The sequence below is a fragment of the Papio anubis genome, chromosome 15 (genome assembly GCF_008728515.1).
Source record: "Papio anubis isolate 15944 chromosome 15, Panubis1.0, whole genome shotgun sequence".
NCBI classification, from domain to species: domain Eukaryota; kingdom Metazoa; phylum Chordata; class Mammalia; order Primates; family Cercopithecidae; genus Papio; species Papio anubis.
Window position 1 is genome coordinate 3,470,084 of NC_044990.1, and position 17,352 is coordinate 3,487,435.

A 17,352-nucleotide genomic window follows, 5' to 3' on the forward strand; every position below is an offset into this window, starting at 1 on the left:
AAGTCCAAACTATGAGTTTGGAAGAAACAGCCCTAAAAGGCAAATAACATGGCCTTGGAATAATCACAGGGCAAATGCTTTGTTCTATGTAATTCTTCTTTTGTGAATTTTAAAATGCTTAACAAGTGAATTTTATAATGAATTATGTCTAAGAAGTAGATATTGCTTTAAAATCTGATTTCCAGAGTCCCAAACTAAGGCAAAGACTGAGATTAAATCTCTGCCCAAAGTCTTAAGTGAGCCAGTGGAAGGCAGCAGTTTATTCACGAACTGCTGGTTATCTGCTGCTTAACTACTTAACACACCCCGGTGTGATTGGCAATCAGATCCTAATAATGTATGTTTCAAGGAAAGGTCAGTTTCCTTAAGATCCTTAAAGACTTGTCACTTTGAAAAGGGAAACGGAACGTGAAAATGTCACCGGTCCATCTGGCAGTGTCCTTGGGTGTTTTTCAGAGTGGTCCCATAGTGCTATTTAACTATGCTGGATGTTTGACACCCAGTCTCTGTAGGAAATTGTGATTTTTATCAGCGAAGAGGCAATTAAATGCTGTCATTTGGCACTTCCATCCATCAGGGATCTTATCACCCAAGAAGCATCCAGCAGCAGTTGCTGTCCTTTCCAGCTGGGAGACAGATAACAGAAACTGTCCTGTGTGAGGCACAATAGTCTAACGTGATTAGAAATCAGCCAAACGCTGGCTTCTCTGGAGCTTTACTCCCCCACAGGCTGAATTATAGCTCTCCTACCAGTCCCACGGCGCTGAATGATGTCATGGGATCTGCAGTTCAGCGAGATGAAAGGGATAAAGCAGAACCCGCTGGCACTAGGAAAAGCTTCCAACACACAGTCCACAACACAGCTTGGGAACCAAAAAAGCTACAGATCCAGCCACTCAGCCCAAGCAAGGGAGAATTACCAGCATTGCCTTATTGCAAAAAAGAGGAGGAAAACAACGTGATCCATGTTTAACAAAGACTGTGTGGACTAGGAGGCGGGAGGGTAACTACCTGCTAAAAGTGAACTCTCTTGATATCCATGCATATATATAAACTCAGCCCTGCCTTTGATGTTCAGCAACTGATCACTGATCAGATTACAGGCATTTCATCTCCCTGCTCGTCTGCCTTTGATCTGCATGGTTAATTTTATTTTCCTGGATTTGAAGTTTCGTCTGGGCTTGTGCTGACATACATTTTTGAGAAGGTAGAAGCATTTGGCATAGAAGTGCTGCCAGGAGAAACTAAGTTGTCGAACGGGTAAGTACTGCAAAGAGCTCAGCGTGTTGCAGGTACTCTGTTTTAAGTTTTGTTGTAGCTTTCACTGCATTTTTTGCATGTGTTCTGAGAAAAGAATGGTTTTAATTAATTTTTTAGAAAGCATTTATACAACTGAATACTACATGATGCTGAATGTGTATATCAGAGTAACTATGGAACTTGGTGCAAGTTTTAGTAGTTTGTACAAGAGGGTTTGCCGTCTGTCATGCAAATTTTACTTGGAAATGAGTTGTACAAACAGGACAAAACAGAACAGTGCTAACTTTAGCATGCAACCAGTACTTCAGCCCCTGAGATCTGTGAGCTATAATTGCTCTAAGTATTTATGGGTTACCTTATTTAGTAAACAGTCAGTGCAACTTTGCTTGTTGAAAATGCTTTCTTTGTTTTCTTACATAAAAGAGTAAAATGTATCTCTGGCAATACTGTTTCTTTAGTTTATTTATTCTCTCACTTCCAAGATGTAAATCTATCAAATATATTTCCTTATGCAGTTTGTACACCCAAGGGAATCACTGAAAAACCATTCAAGTATGATTAAAGCCTTTTATGTGTAAAACTGAAGAATTTAAAAACAGTGAGGATAAAGTTGCACTAAGTTTGGCTAAAAATACTCTAGTGGTTTTCTATAACCTTTGGAAATAGCATAAGCCTTATTTTCAGAAACATTCACAAGGTTAATATTCCTAAATTAACATTTACTTTACATTTATAGTGACAGCTGTTGTAAGTTAAAATTTGCTAACTGTTTATGAAAACTGAGTAATCAACAGTTATTATGTTACACAAAGTATTTCAGTCACATTTTCACTTTAGCTAATGCCCAACATGACAAAACCAAATTATATTGCTGTACTGAATTTGGAAGTTAACTGTTATTTCTTTGTCAGTTTATGATACACACACACTCACGCTCACAGGCACACAGAGCAAAATCTTTACAGTGAAATATAAGAACTAAATACAGTGGAAAAGTAACACTGTTACTTCGTTCGCAATGGTTTTTTTTTTTTTTTTTTTATGTTCTAGTCCTAAATCTATCTGGGCAAAAGATTTAATTATTATCACAAGTCTATTTGATGCTAGCTGAACCACAAAGAAACCATAAGTGATAAGACTAGTTATCCTTTAGTCTGAAATTCTGATGAAACAGGAAACGTCTAATGAGTCTCATTTCATATGTAATTAATTTTTCAGAGTCAATTAATCAAATTACTTTCTACACTTTCCTCTTGATACTAGGAGGGTAATTAGCATTGTTTACTTAATTTTAAAACTTTACTAGTTGTTAAGTGGAGGTTATTTAAAGCCAGGCTAAACTGACAATATTTTTAAAGTGTGTCAGTAATAATTTAATCTTAAAGATTTAACTGTTATTTTTAGTCATGCCAGGAGAGGCATTTGCTTTTTTTTTTTTCTCTAAGAGTACAACGAATCATGTTCACAATATCTTGCAATATCGGTTTAGTTTGATTTTTTAAAAATTTGTTTCCTTAAAATCTTCCTTTTAATCACAAAAGTGGTATTAGTGTTCACATTCAGATAAAGAAAATTAACCTTTTAAAACAATGACTGGAGACGGTGCCTAAAGAAATAGTGTGTTTGAAAACTTGCTCATTTAGTTCAGATTTGGGATTTAAAAAAATTTTAAATGAATGTTTATTCTGCTGCTAGGATCATTTTAACAAATACAAGCTCTCTTCAGCACTAAACAAAGGGGAGAATTAGTAATTATCTGATTAATTTAGGCTTTGTAGAAAACTAGCTTGGGCAAGTCAAGTCCTTGAAAATCCACTTCAGTGTTTGAGTTAATTCAGTTAATTGTTTACTTCTTGTGTCATTGTTGAGAAATGAAACAGAGTGTATTTGATTTTAAAAGAAAGATGGTTATATCTGAAGGTACAGGTACAGTCTCAAAAGGCATTTCCTAATTAATTGCCACAAAATGACGGGCAGATACAGTCCTATTACTTCTACTGAACGAAACCCTTATGTGACATTTTTCAAAGCACTTTCCTATCTGTTGCTTCAGTGGCAGCTTTGTTACTACACAAAGTCCAAGTCTTCAAAAGACTTTTATGTCGAGTCCTGATACTGTCACCAATTAGCTGTATGACCTAAGAGGGTTTTCTCATGTGTGAAGTGAGGGTGTTGACCACGTCATCTTTATGAAATAAGCAGGATTGGAATTTTTATGGCCATTTTACAGATGAGGAAACTGAGGCTATAGAAAATGAATGTCCCTATCTTAACAAGGTCACATGGCTGATTTTCCCACTTCTAGTCCAATGTTGTTTCCAGTCTACCATGCGGGGTCTGCTTTCCAACAACTGCTCAAACAAATGCACCCTGTAGCTCATCAAACAACAATGTTAGTTGGAAAACTAAAGACAGCCACTTCCTATTGGAGTGCATTTTTTTCTTTCCATGATAGGTATGTCAGTCAGCTGGATTAGTCGGATTATTTCCCAACTGTTCCTTCTGCTTCTGGACTTCTAAGCTGTCTAAACACAGTAGCTGCTACCCATAATTTAACAAGTAAAATAATTTGCACAAAAAGTTTAATGCATCAATGCAATGTGGAATTATATATGTATTTGTGTGTTTGTCTCTGTGTGTATGTGTATATAGGAGTTTGGCGTTATGTCAACACATCTTTGTGTGTTTTGAAGGAATTGATGTTTTCTTAGAAGATGCCAATGGCATCCACAAAAAATTTAATAATTTAAGGTCAATTTTCCTCCAGGGAAATTCCCAGTGGGATTTTGTGACATTTCAGTTGACAAATGCAATGTGCATTTCAAACATGATATGATATGTATTTCATATCATGTTTGGTTATGTTAAGAATCTTGAGCATGTTTTCATTCACTCTTTATTTTTCTTCCTTGAAAAAATATATCTTGGGGCCGGGTGCGGTGGCTCGCACCTGTAATCCCAGCACCTGGGGAGGCTGAGGCAGGTGGATCATGAGGTCAGGAGATCGAGACCATCCTGGCTAACTCAGTGAAACCCCGTCTCTACTAAAAATACAAAAAATTAGCCGGGCATGGTGGCGAGCGCCTGTAGTCCCAGCTACTTGGGAGGCTGAGGCAGGAGAATGGCGTGAACCCAGGAGGCGGAGCTTTCAGTGAGCTGAGATTGCACCACTGCACTCCAGCCTGGGTAACAGAGTGAGATTCCGTCTCAAAAAATACATATATGTGTGTGTGTGTATGTGTGTGTGTGTATATATATATATATATATCTTGTGTGAAAAATTTTAATTTAGTTATTGATAAAATTTTATACAAATACAAGACTCTCATGGCCAAACAGCTGCCCTCATAATAGGGCTTATCACCCTCTTTATGATTCCTATGTAAACATGATTATTACTAACATGACCTAATATTTATTAATTCACTCATCAATTAATTCAATAATATATATTAAGTACTTGTGCAAGGATAAATACCATGTGCAAGATTATAGGAATAATTCAGTGGCAGCATTGTGGTCTACATTTTTTTCGTTCTGGGGCTACGCAGTTCATTCTTTCTCTTACAAGAATTACACAAAGCTGAACTTGACTGTCAGCAAACATTATAGCCAAAATTTTGGCCAAAAATGTGGGCTCCAGTTTTTTTTTTTTTTTTTTCTTTTTTTTATTTTTTAATAACTACTTTAATTTTTTTAATGGTATTTTCTGCCAGGTTGGCCATAAAGGACCTCCCTAAGCCATGAAGGCATAATCTGCTCTCCCTGTGCTTCAGGAGTGAACTGAACTCAGCCATCTGGCATTGGTTTAGTTGGATTCTCTTTCTGTGATGGCAAGGCCAGTCCAAGCCACCCTGGAAGAATGAGTGATTTGGTCCCCTTTAAAGGGTGGTTCTTTAAAACGTTGTCCGCCTGGGTGAGCTCTATGATGGGAGGGCAGAGGGAGGCTCCCTGGTGGCTGTGCTTTAATTTCTCCTCTACTGTCACAAGTCATTCAGTTTTGGCTCCAACGTTGTTAGCTCAAACCCACTCACTTGCCAAAATCAATACTCACTTCTTTAGATGAAGTAGGTAGTTTAACACCCTCCTTTGTGACTTAAATTTTCTCTTTGATGAGAAGGAGAAGGACAAGTCAGGTGGGGGTTTCAATTGTCTTCGTAAAACCATTCCTTCCAACATAACCCACTCTCTTTGCGAGCAGTTCTGATAAGGATAATTTTCTCCATTCTGTTAAATGCCCCCCATGCTTTGGTGGCTCCATAGCTTAGCACCATGGGTTGCTGCTCAGCCAGCCTGGCCTTAAGCCAGCCCTAGGTAGGGGAGTCCACCATGTTTATCAGGAAGGAGAGAAGTAGAGTCAATGGCCTGTCTCATCCCTCATCAAACTCATGAAAAGGGTCTAGCCAATGAGGTGCTCAGGGCCAAGATATCACAAACTCATTGTATCAGTGCAAGTGCTGCAACTTGTAACAACTTTGCTCTGTAAGTGTCTTGAGCTCCACATTGTATAAATTATATAAAAATAGCCTCCCTGGGTTTTATATATATATTGGTTTATGCACCCATGGTATGGCAAAGATTATGTTAAGACACAGAAAGCCCAGATTCTGATTCCAGTTTTGTTAATTAACTTGGTGTGTGACATTCAGGAAGTCACTGGGCATTGGCCTTACAGTGCTCTCCCAGCCCCGTGCTGACTGTCTGTAATTGGCAGTAGTGGGTATTGGCAATTACTTAAATAGCTAGGTCTTGGGGGCTCCTCCTCCACTTATTTTCTTAACTGTATTTGGAAAACTTTATTACCCTTTGAGATTTTCACTCTCAATTACTAATTCATCCAACAAATTTTTAATGAGAACCTACTACTTGCCGAACACTGTAAATCAAAGACACAAAATTTCATATTCTCTTGTAGCTTGCATTCTATTCCATTTCTTCCCCAAGGCATAGTGATTTACACCAGAAATGACTAGAAGTCAGGCAATTTTTCATTAGCTTTGCTTCCAGTGAGCTAGTTTATCACTGAAACTATTTTTTCAAGGCGTTTTTCAAGTTTCCTCAGTTCAACTTTTGGGGAAAAATATTTTAAACAAATGCACTTTGTATCAGCTCAGATATTGCTAAAACTGTCTTCAGAAAACTAACCTTTAACATAAATCTTAAAAACAAACACCTCTATCAAGATCGTTGCAGCAATTTGGCTTTTCCCGTAAAAATTTTAACCCATTAATGATATGCAGTGTTTTAAAGGAAGAAAAATGCTCCCAGTCCTAATTACAAGCATCCAGTTTCATTTTGCATGAGCCTAAGGATCACAGAATTTTTTTTTTTTTGAGACCGAGTCTTACTCTGTCGCCCAGGCTGGAGTGCAGTGGCGTGATCTTGGCTCATTGCAACCTCTGCCTCCTGGGTTCAAGTGATTCTCCTGCCTCAGCCTCCCTAGTAGCTGGGATCACAGATGCCTGCTATCACGCCCAGCTAATTTTTGTATCTTTATAGAGATGGGGTTTCGCCATGTTGGCCAGGCTGGTCCCAAACTCCGGACCTCAGCTGATCCGCTTGCCTCGGCCTTCCAAAGTGCCGGGATTACAAACGTGAGCCACCGTGCCCGGCCAACAGAATTCTTTTTATACTACCATGGTGCTCAATTGTGTGCCCGAGTTTTTGTTCAGACACTGTCTCCAAATCACGTAACACTCAAATGAAGGTAAGTGGGAACTATGGTGTTCCCTCAGCATCTGAGGGGGACTGCTTTCAGGACACCCCCTTGGATACCAAAATCTGCAGATGCTCAAGTCCCTTACAAAAAATGGTATAAATTTGCATATGCTTTGAATCATCTCTGGATTACTTATAATATCTAATACAATGTCAATGCTATGTACATAGTCGTTTAGGGAATAATGACAAAATAAAGTGTACATGTTCAGTACAGACACAACTATTCTTTTTTTTCAAATACTTTCAATCTGCAGTTGGTTGAATACATGATGTGAAATCCGTGGATGTGGAGGGCCAACTGTGTTTAACTTAATGAGTCTCTTTAAAGAATTAGATGAATCTAACAGCTGGAGTGCCGAGGTTCAATGTCCTTTTCCTCACCGTCAATGATCATTTATTGATTGATGCTAGGCATTGTTAAGAGGATATATTGCTACTAAGAATGGCTATTTAGTGAGTGTCAGGCATTGGCCTAAGTACTTAAATACCTTATCTGTTAATACTTAACCACCACCAATGAAGCAACTCATTTTACAGATGGAGAACCAGAAGCTTAGAGAGGTGAAGTAACTTTTCCAAAGTCATGCAACTAGTGAATGAACAGGTTGGCATTGGGACCAGATTGTCAGATCCCAAGCCCATGCAGGCTAACAACAGGTTCTCTCTCTATTATGAGCTAACAGGCTAAATGGGAAAATCTGTCAAAACACATGAAATGATTCAAGAACTAATGAACTCGGTAATGTGTTACTGTCTCTAAGGGCAAAAGGAGGTCAGAGAGAAGAAGAACATTTGGTTGAAGTCAGAGAAGGTAGTTCCTGAGCTGGTAGATTCAATTCCACTCAGAAAGCATTGGTTGAACATTTATTTGAATGACTGATACTGTCAGAGATGCAAATCGGAACACAATATGCCCCTTCTCTCAAAGTGTTTTTAACTCCTTGAAGAAGAAAGTACACAGAAGGGTGCGGCAGCCTGGGGCCGAGCGCCTCCAGGCCTGCAGGAGGCGAACTCGGACTTCCCCGGGAGGCGTCCGTGGGAACGCGCACCCGGCGAGTCCCTGCCGGAGGGGACCCGAGGTCTGCGACCTCGGCCGACCTGATCTCAGGCGCAGCAGCGCAGACCTGGCCGCCGTATCCCCTCTGGGTGGGATGCGGACCCACGCGGGAAAGGCTGAAAGGTGGGGAACACCCGGGGCGGAAAGGAAGCCTCCCTCTCTGCTCTGAAGGAAAGTCTCCCAATATAGCCCTGTTCTTGGTGGTCTCCGGTCCCCCATCCCCAAGCCCCCAGTCAGCCTCACACTCATCCGCTCCAGCAGCCGCGGGATGGGGGCCTCCAAAGACCCCGACTGCAGAGCTGGCCCGTGGACGCAGTGGGGGCTGGGCGGAGGCACAGCGGAGAGCCTGGGGGCGGGGCTCTGGACGGGGGCGGAGCCACGGCGAGGGCCACGGGGAGGGCGGGGCCCTGGTGGGCGGGGCCTTGGGCGGGGCTCCTGGTGGGCGGGGCTCCGGGGTGGCGGCCGTTGCCGGGCTACCGGAGAGCGCGGAGCCCGGCGCGGGGAGGTGCGTGGCGTGCACGCTGGGTTGGACCCCAAGCAGCCCGGCGCCCTGCGCCTTAAGCAGAACGGCTCTGCGCGCCCTGAGCCTCGGGCTCCGGCCCGGACCTGCAGCCTCCCAGGTGGCTGGGAAGGTAGGTGCTTCGCTGTCCCGCGCGCGCGGCGTCCTGCGAGGTCTTCAGCTCTCGCCCTGGTGGATCCCCGCTGGGTGGGAGCCGGGAAAGGAGGCGGCTGCCCGAGGGAGGGAGGAGCACAGGGGGGCGCTGCTTACGGGCGGAGTACTGCGCGGCGAAGGGAACCCCCGGAGGGGTGACCGGGTCCCAGGGCCGTGACAGGCGGCGAGGCGGCGGGAGGGAGCGTGTGAATTCACGCCGGGTCCCCGCGGGCGGTGCGAGCGACGCGACCCGGACTCCTCTCCGGGATATTGTAAATAGAAAGATCTGCTTGTGAGGCTCACGACTGGGAGCCTGTCACTCTGCCCCAGTTCGACCCGGCCCCGGCGCCCGCCCGCGTCTGCGGAGGTCCCTGAGCCAGCGCGCGGCTGCAGGAGTCTCGGGGCCGCATCCCGGGCCAGCGCCGGCGGCGGGAGAGCGTTGTCTGTGAACGGCCCAGGGTACATTCCTTCTGCGGGAAAGAGTTCCTTAGAGTTCAGCAGGAATCATTAGTACTTTGATGAGTAGAGCCTGTGAGAGATGTACGGAGTGAGAAAGCCAGCTCTTCCAATGCGTGCCAGTGTTCTAATGCCATCTCATGCAACAGAGATTTGCCGAATATACTCCTGGAGATCAAGTTTGGCGGATCAGAATTCTGTGATCTGTTTTGATGGTAGTGCACTGGTCATCCAGTCTCCGTTCACGATTGCAAGAAATCCGTGTCTTTTTTTGCATTTTAATAAAGGACTCAATTTGCATACAAAACCATCACCACTGTTCTGTGTTTCTTTTAACTAAAACAGTTTAACCCAAGATATGCATGAAGATGTAGTTTTTACTCCAATGACAGTTTCTTTGACTACAAAAGTTTCTTTATGTAAACAGGAAACAGTTATTGTTAAACATGCCTCATGCAAAAGATATTTTTTAGTGTTGTCATTTCATGCTCAGATACTTAGATGCAAAAGGGAGGATTACACTGCGCTACTTCGGGATTTACTCAGTACGTTTTCTGTGGTGCAGTTTCACCTTAGGCGTTTTTGCCAACCCTGCTTTCATGTAGTCTTAAAAATTCTAGGCAGTGCTTATTATCTAATTGAAAGGTATAGAACTGGAGGGGTGAGAATTGATTGAGTCCTAGTGTGGAAGACAATTTTTGACATTCACAGAGATGTGAGTACTTAAAAAGAAAGCTTCATTGCATAACATTTGTCATATTGTTCTGAAAGTAAAACAAAACATAGAAATGCATTTTCATTTGGAAAATATAGCCTTGGCATCAATGCAGGAAGCATTATCATGAGCTCTGTTAAATTCTTTACTTTTTAATCTATGTCTTACCACACCTACTTTATTACCAAAGCCACATGGCTTTATTGACTTTATGAAACTTTTTTCCAAGACGTGCTAACTCTGAGAGGTGGTGTTAGTATTTTCAGAACAATCATGAAAGTTATGTGTTTCTTTGGCCGGAGTGTGTCTTACAACTTGAGTCCAGGCTGGATCTTGAATATGCAGTTACGGACACATGAAGAGCCTTATGCACTTGAAATTGCAATGTCGATGTGCCTTTTCTTTTCTTTTTTTGTTTTGAGACGCTGTCTTGCTCTGTCGCCCAGGCTGGAGTGCAGTGGCGCGATCTCGGCTCACTGCAAGCTCCGCCTCCCGGGTTCACGCCATTCTCCTGCCTCAGCCTCCTGAGTAGCTGGGACTACAGGTGCCGCCACCACACCCGGCTAATTTTTTTGTATTTTTAGTAGAGACGGGGTTTCACCGTGTTAGCCAGGATGGTCTCGATCTCCTGACCTTGTGATCCGCCCGCCTTGGCCTCCCCAAGTGCTGGGATGACAGGCGTGAGCCACCGCACCCGGCTGTTGATGTGCCTTTTCTATCCAGAAGACTGAATAAGGAACATTGCTCACATGTAAAAGTAGCTGTAAAAGAGATTTTTTTAAAAAGGAACAGAACTTCTTTTTAACTTCAGATGATAATAGACTTTTTACATATATTTTATAATGGAAAATTGATTGTGACATGTAATGTCACATGCTGTCCTTAATTTCCTAGTTATAGTTCTGTTACATGAATTTAGGGCATGTTGGGGACTTTTTAAACATAAGTGAGGAATTCTGCTAACATAAAAAGAATTTGAGTCTCTTTTTTTACCTATTGCAACCTCTGAACCTATGCTTAACTCAATCACCTGTGGCCAATTCTACCCCTCAAAAATTAACACGATTCAAACAAAAACTGCAGGCATCTTTAGTACGTGAAAAAACCCAAAGCCCTTTTAAAACTGATGAATCAATATTTAAAGTCAAACATTAAAAAGTCTGGAAAAGGCCAACATATTCTATTTGTGTTGATTACAGATTGAATACGAATGCCCACTTGAATAAAACACACCCCCAGTAAATACATTGACAGCTGCCTGTGTGATAAGAGAGCCAGGGAACAGTTAAATGTTAAATATATTTGTCTTGTGGCAGCTGATTGTTAAGTATTCACAGGCTTTTAAAAGTAGCCTTCTAGTGAAGAGGAGAGGAATGGATAGGGACAGTTCGTTAATGGATACAAAATTACAACTAGATAGAAGGAATACATTCTAGTGTTCTGTAGCATTGTCGGGTGAATATAGTTAACAATTTGTTGTGTATTTTCAAAAATCTGGAAGAGGATTTTGAATGTTCCCAACATAAGGAAAAAATAAAGATTTGATGCCTGGCGCGGTGGCTCACGTCTGTAATCCCAGCACTTTGGGAGGCTGAGGCGGGCGGATCACGAGGTCAGGAGATCGAGACCATCCTGGCTAACATGGTGAAACCCTGTCTCTACTGAAAACACACACACAAAAAAAATTAGCCGGGCGTGGTGGCGGCGCGTGTAGTCCCAGCTACTCAGGAGGCTGAGGCAGGAGAATGGCGTGAACCCGGGAGGCGGAGCTTGCAGTGAGCCAAGATCACACCACTGCACTCCAGCCTGGGCGACAGTGCGAGACTCCGTCTCAAAATAAATAAATAAATAAAATAAAGATTTGAGATGATACGTATGTGAATTACCCCGATTTGATCATTACACATTGTATACATATATTAAAATATCACTGTCTCTGATAAATATTACAATTGTTACATGTCAACTGAAATTCAACAAAACTAATACCCTTAGTGAGATTGATTGACATATAGTAAGTGGCATATATTTAACTTTATAATTAGGTAAGCTTTGACGTACTGTGAAACTGCCAACACAATCCTGATGGTGAACACATAAAACACACCCAAAAGTTTTCTTACAGCTCGTTGTAATCCCTTTCTTCCATATTTCCTTGCCCTCTTCACACCCCTGACAACCTCTGATCTGCTTTGTCGTTAGGTATCAGTTTGCATTTTCTAGAATTTCATATACATGTAATCATATAGTATGTCATTTTGGGAGGAGGGGTCTGGCTTCTTTCACTCACAATAATTGTTTTGAGATTCATCCGTATTATTACAGGTATCAAAAGTTAAATAATTTTTATTGCTGACTAATATTCCATTGCATGCACCATAACTTATTTCTTGACTTGTTTATGGACACATGGTTATTTTCAGTTGTTAGCTATTATATATAAAACTGCTATGCACATTCATGTGCAACTTCTTGTACGAAAGTTTACTTTCCAAAATATTGGGAGAAGAATGTCTAGGTAATATTAAAGATGTGTGCTTAACATTTTAAGAAATGTCCAAATTGTTTTCCAAAGTGGTTGTTACACTTTCATTTCTAGTAACAGTGTATGAGAGTTCGAATGCTCCAAATCTTCACCAACAATGGTGTGACCAGATGTTGTATTTTAGACATTCAAATAAGTAGGCCATAATAGTTCATTGTGGGTTTAATTGTCATCACTCCAATGGCTAAAAATGTTGGAAAAAAAAAAAAAAAAAATGATAAAGTAGCCCTCTAGGTGAAGAAAAATAAAATTAAAGTGGGTACGAACAGAATTTTTTTTTCATGATTTAGTGGTTGAGTAGTGAGCTCCTGCTATTTTATGTATCTAAAATGTTTACATTTAAAAGTAAGATGTTTAAATAGTATTGGGTTATCTTCTAGTCCACATGTCACATAATATGTACTTTTTTAAAACTAAAGTTTTAAAACCTGGGTTTTAAAAAGAGAACAACTACCCTTCAGCAATTACAGAACACAAAGGAACTTGTGTATCTGAAGACTGAATGTTATTTAGCAGCTCTTTGGTCAGCTTGGATTGGTCACATATGGGGAAACTGGGAAATAATAGGGGCTACTTAACACTGCAGAAGAACACTACAGATGGTGTAAAGAGTGGTTTTGGAATCTATCCAGACTTCCTTCTAAAATAAAAATTTAAACAGCTGTGTTTGAGAGATGGGTGTGCACAATTCTTGTAAGAAAATCTGTGTAGATGTTTGAGGTCCCCTTAGTCTCTGATGCTACCATTGTTCCATTTGTATTTTAGGGTAGAGAAACATTCATGAATTTTGGGAAAAGCACATTAGTTACAATATGCTTGTTGACTGAACATTTTGAGAATTCTGACAGTGATTTTCCTAATGCAAAGATGATAAAATTTACAACTTAGAGAAATAAAAAGAATTAGTCTCAGAAAACCCTGCACTGGGTTATTTTTTGTTGTCGTTTTTATTTTTATTTATTTTTTCTTTGTATCTTTAGGGTTTTGGGGAATAGGTGGTATGTGGTTACATGAGTAAGTTCTTTAGCAGTGATTTGTGAGATTTTGGTATACCCATCACCTGGGCAGTATATGCTGAACCCAATTTGTAGCCTTTTATCCCTCATCCCCCTCCACCTTTTCCCTCCAAGTCCCCAAAGTCCATTGTATCATTTTTATGCCTTTGCATCCTCATAGCTTAGCTCCCACTTTTGAGTAAGAACATACGATGTTTGGTTTTCCATTCCTGAGTTACTTCACTTTGAATAATAATCTCCAGTCCCATCCAGGTTGCTGTGAATGCCATTAATTCATTCCTTTTTATGGCTGAGTAGTATTCCGTCACATATATATATATATGTGTGTGTATATATATATATGTGTGTGTGTGTGTGTGTATATATATATATATATAAAAAACCACAGTTTTTTTTAGCCACTCATTGATTGATGGGCATTTGGGCTGGTTACATATTTTTGCAGCTACGAATTGTGCTGCTATAAACATGCGTGTGCAAGTATCTTTTTCGTATAATGAATTATTTTCCCCTGGGTAGATACCCAGCAGTGGGATTGCTGGATCTAGGTTAAGTTTTATTAAAAAAAAAAAAATTAGGAGTCTAATAGAGGCCCTTACTGTTTTGAACTTTGGGAGAATTGGAGATACTGTATTTGGCAGCAGAAAATTTTTAAGCTTTTAGGGTTTTTAGTAGAAAATACCTTATAATTTGAAAAAGAGAAACCGTTCTCATTTCCCAGCCAATAACAATATGTGTATTCTTATCACAGCACACCTTTGTAAGTTCCTAGGCTACAAAGAGGTCTGCCAACTGTATTATGTAAGAAGAATGATTTTCCGAATATAGTGAGATTGAAGGCTAAGATACAGAATAGCTGGAAGCCGGGGGTTATTGTTTTGTTTGGAAATAGCACTACTCTAAATTTCTAATTAATGTCTTATTCTCTTTGCCTGTGGGACTGGCAGTATTTCTAAGTCACTCGCGATTATGTTGTGCCATTAAAATGCCAAAGGCTGTATTTATAGCATTGACTTTATTTCAGTGCTGGTTTATAAATTTTAAAACTGCCAGTTTAATGTTGACATTTTAAAAATGTTTCATCTTATTACATATTAGAAAAAGAGTATGAGTTGACTATAGTTTCATTACATAGTGTGAATACAGTTTTTTAGATGAAAACTGTTACCAATTGCATGCACTGTATCTGTTGGATAATAAATAGCTTTTAAGAGATAGGAAAAAAAGAAAATTAATTTATTCTGAAAAAAAGAGTATCCAGATTATTAGAATTATTACAAAGCATGTATGTTTTGGTCATTTACACCATCAAAAATATAGATGATTCTCAGAAAGGTTACTGATGGTAAGATAATTTTCTTTCTGATTATCACCATTCTTCCTCCTTAATGATTCTGGTCTATATTAGAGCACTACCTTCAAGAAATGGGATTCTGCCCTGGATTTGTTCTACCACAGTGACTCACATTTCAACCTCAGGTTATATTTGCTCAGATTTTTCACATATATTATTTTGTCCCTTAGAACTCTGAGAAGTAAACTGTTATCCCTAATGAATGAATTCCTTTCTTCACTTAGCATGCATTGGGCACATATTGTGAGTTACAGTTCTATAGTGAAATCAAAGCTTTTGTCATTAAGCCCTCAAACCTTATTTGATTGGTGGTCAACTCCAGTTGCTGGGTTGGTGATAAAATGAGGGAAGGGAGCCCAGTGTGACCGTGGGGAGTGGTGGAGACTAGTGCACTAAAGAACATGTCCTTCCATGTGAGGGACAACTAATCGTTAGCTCTAGCTCATGTTACCTTGATGTGGGACTCAGGGCTGTCAGATTGTCTAATTTTTCAAGAACATTCTTCAGTTTTATTATTGAAAGCAAATTTTAAAGATTAAGTGTTGCAGTGACTAAAGAAAATAAATGCTGACCAGGTGCAACAAAAAGGCTAGAAAGAGAGAGAAGTAACCAGGTAGTTATGCAGTGAGTGGAAGTCCAGCGTGCTGTGGAAGCAGAAAGAAGAGATGCTGATGCAGATTTAAGGGGATTCCAGAAGACCTGTGACAGGCTGGGGGCAGGCATTGTAGAGGAAGGGACAGTTGAGGGATCTGCTGGAAGCAGTCACTGTGGTTTGAGATCCAGGGGTCCGCCCAGCCAATCAGAGATGAAGCCCGGAGCTGCTCCTCCCCAGTAGTGCTCCCCTGTCTCTGCGTGGTGACACAGGTGTTCATGATTTTGGACAAGAAGGCAGAAGGGGTGTGCATTGTAACACTTACTGGATTTATCTTAGAGGGAGGCCAATTAGGACACATCCGTGTTAGTTACCATTCACTCAAACGAGCAGGCTGAGCAGCTTCGAGAAGCAGCCACTCTGTGTGCAGCTGAACAGCATGTTTCCCCGCTCTGCACTTGGGGTTCGTGTCCCTTCTTTGCATGCTCCAGATACTGCCAAGCTGCATATTGTCGTTGAATAGCAGATAGTGAGGCCGCCGTTTCATGCTCATGGAATACAGTAAACCCAGGCATCCTTAGTCTTCTCCCTAGTGCTTATATGAGGCCAGTTTCTCTGCACATGTCCTCCAAGAAATGCATGCTAGGCTGTTACAGATGCTGTGGAGACTGGAGGTTTTGGCAAACTATAAAAACCCCCAGCAGCCAGACCCATGGTACATCATCTCAGTCATTTGTAGGGCTTGTGCTTGCTAAATCATCCCCAAATAAATAGAACACTGAAGCATATAAAAGCATGTTTCTGTCTTTGGGCCAGACCCTGGATGTCCAGAATTTAAAAATAGTTTTAATAAATAACCTTTTGATTGCCTTATTTATATTTTAAATATTATTAGTTAAACGCTTAAGCTATTTTATGAAATTTTCCTTCTGTTTATGAATGCCAAAGAATTTCATTCCACTTCAGGAAATTCAAGGTCACACTTATAACCGTCCACCAGCTAAATTGTTTATTTCTAAAATACTCCTAGGCCAGGCTATGTCAAAAGGTGTTTTGAAGATCACTACCTTGGCCAAGCTGCGAGCTCCCTTGAAGGAACAAGTTGTAGTGTCTTCTAGCCTAGTGCTGCCTCCTTTCAGGCACCTAAGGACCATTTAACCAATGTTTGTTGAATGAATAAATACATGATTAAATGTATTATTGCATATGTGTCTCATCAGTTTTGTTGAGGTCGCCCTGCTGTCCCGAATGGCAGGAGTCATTGGATGCTGGTGATGGGTTAGGACACAAGCCTAGGTCAGCATAGCGGGATGCTGAGGAGCCCAGTTGTGGAGTTACTGGGCATGAACTGGATTTGATTTCCACTGGTTCTAGCATTTGTTTCCTTTGACCTTCAGTTTTCTCTTCCATCATAGGGGATAAATGTCTGCTTTAGAGTGTGGTAGAAAGCCTAAAAAAGCTATGCTTTATTTTATTTATTTATTTATTTTTGAGACGGAGTCTCGCTCTGTCGCCCAGGCTGGAGTGCAGTGGCCGGATCTCAGCTCACTGCAAGCTCCGCCCCCCGGGTTCCCGCCATTCTCCTGCCTCAGCCTCCCGAGTAGCTGGGACTACAGGCGCCGCCACCTCGCCCGGCTAGTTTTTTGTATTTTTAGTAGAGACGGGGTTTCACTGTGTTAACCAGGATGGTCCTGATCTCCTGACCTCGTGATCCACCCGCCTTGGCCTCCCAAAGTGCTGGGATTACAGGCGTGAGCCACCGAAGCTATGCTTTTTTAAAGCGGTAGCACGGTACTCAACATTATAAATGCCTGGTTCAGACTCTTGGTGGATTCTTAGTCTTCAGATGCCTTCTGCAGGCTCCTGGGTCCCGAGGGCTAAAACGCTGCTGCCACTTTACTGCGGCCGCCTAGATGCCTCCTATTTGTCCGATGGATTACAGTCTTCGAGGACTGTCACATCCTAACAGATCGTTTGATCCTCC

At 41.2% G+C, this 17,352-nt stretch overlaps 1 protein-coding gene across 5 annotated transcripts in view; it reads left to right on the forward strand.

Annotated features, from left to right (window-relative positions):
- Window positions 1-516: 516 nt before the first annotated feature.
- The window catches only part of TNFRSF19 (TNF receptor superfamily member 19), a 105,797-nt gene continuing 88,961 nt past the window's right edge, over window positions 517-17,352 (forward strand). For 2 of the 5 annotated variants that reach the window (XM_003913671.3, XM_009191634.4), the window contains exon 1: window positions 8,508-8,670. The gene's annotated coding sequence lies outside the window, so the exon portion shown is untranslated. Of the gene's footprint in view, window positions 1,261-6,805; window positions 8,162-8,507; window positions 8,671-17,352 lie in introns of those variants that run through there. The other 3 variants (XM_009191633.4, XM_003913670.4, XM_009191635.4) reach the window with 3 other exon arrangements.